Genomic DNA, 1,686 nt, shown 5'->3' on the forward strand with positions numbered 1-1,686 from the left:
CCCAAGGCCGTCCTCACCGCCCCAGGGCCTCGCTTCAAGGCCCAGCGGCCTGCGATCGGTCAGTTCTCTGCGCGCCCTCGCTCCCCGCACCCTCCCCCCGGGATGCGGCCAAGGACCCGGGGCCACTAGACAGTCGTGGCCGGGACTCCTGGCCCCTCTCCCTGCCTCTCCGCTCCCTCCAAGTCGCCCTAAGAAAATAAATACAAGTGACACGGTGCGAGGCCAAAGCTCATTAGTTCGTTGTCCAGGCCTAATAAACGAACAGAAGCGCAAATTAGAGGGCTCAGCCTCCACGCACGCTCTGTCACCCGACATCAGCGGGCCTCCGGCGTGATTCGGGGGCTCCCGGCTCGCTGCGCAGCCCGCCCCACCCCCTCCGCCCCTTCAGCGGGAAGCAGGGTGGAAAAACATAGTTCCAAAGGGGGTAATGATCAAGCTTTTCCTCCCGGAAGCCTGCGCCACCTCATTTCCCATCAGTAATCCCAATAAAATCAACGTCGTGGCTGCGATTGCAAAGAGGAGGGCCCCGCGACACCCCTGAAATAACACTCTCCCCCCAGGCCCCCCCCCACCAGCCAAAGGTAAAATACGCAAACGGCCCTTTGTTCGTCTCATTAGCGAAGGCCCCGCTCCGAAAGCAGATGTGTTTTCTTAGCTAATCACAAGCATGAGTCTCTCAAGGAACGCCATTTTCAGGGGGCCGCTTGGGGGGATGACAGCGCACCCCCACACCCAGGCCCTCTCTGCCTCAGGGGTGTCTCACCCCAGACCAAGAGCCACAGGCTGAACCCAGGCAGCCCGTCTCCCACACCCCTGACCCCACCTACTGCCCCCAGAGGCCCAATAGCCACACCTGGGCCCCATGTCAGACCTGCAAGACTCCAGGGGGGAAAAAAGAAAAGTTTTAACGACACAGATGCCATATTAAATGAGGCAGCTTGACAATTCAGTTTGACTAGGACGCTAACTTATTGCAAGTGTGTTATCAGAAGGATGGTAAGGTTTGTAACTCCAAGTCAGCTTTTTGCCTTCATGACAACGGGGGTGACGCGTGGAAATCTGTTCTCTAGGAGACACGAGGGCCCCTTCCCTGTTTGGGGGCACCTACAGATATGGGGGGCAGACCCCAAGCCCCCTTTGTGTCCTAATGGGCAATTCGTCCTTTGCCCTTTGGTTCTGAAACCGGGTCTCCTGGCTGATGAAGTGCCTGGCCCAGCTTTGTAGCCTGAGCTTGGGGGGGAGAGAGAAAAAAAGTGGGGGGCATAGAAGAGGGATGGAGTTGGAGGCGAGAGGGGACAGTTCTCAGCCCTGGGGTTCACGCAGCCAATGGATTCCCCAGTCTCTCTCCCTCTGCCCCACGGAACATGGCTTTCCCCTAAACCAACACAGTAAGCAAACTTTCAAAAAACGGGGGTCCTATTACCAACCAACGCCCAGGACTAACTGCTTTAAAATTACTGCATAATTAGATTTAGCTGAATTTCACCATTAATTAGGCAGCCGCGCGGCAGGGAGCCTTTGAAATCTGAGAAAATGGGAAAAAATCATCTGAAGCACGTTTGGAGAAACCCAACTTCAATATATCTGGACGAGGCCCAGCATTCGGAGGGTCCCCACCCCCCTCCCGTCCCCGGCGGCCGAGGGGTCGGGGCTGGGGTTGGAACTGGACGGCAGGGGCGGTCTGGC

This window comes from Myotis brandtii, unplaced genomic scaffold (genome assembly GCF_000412655.1).
Source record: "Myotis brandtii unplaced genomic scaffold, ASM41265v1 scaffold308, whole genome shotgun sequence".
In the NCBI taxonomy this organism is placed as follows: domain Eukaryota; kingdom Metazoa; phylum Chordata; class Mammalia; order Chiroptera; family Vespertilionidae; genus Myotis; species Myotis brandtii.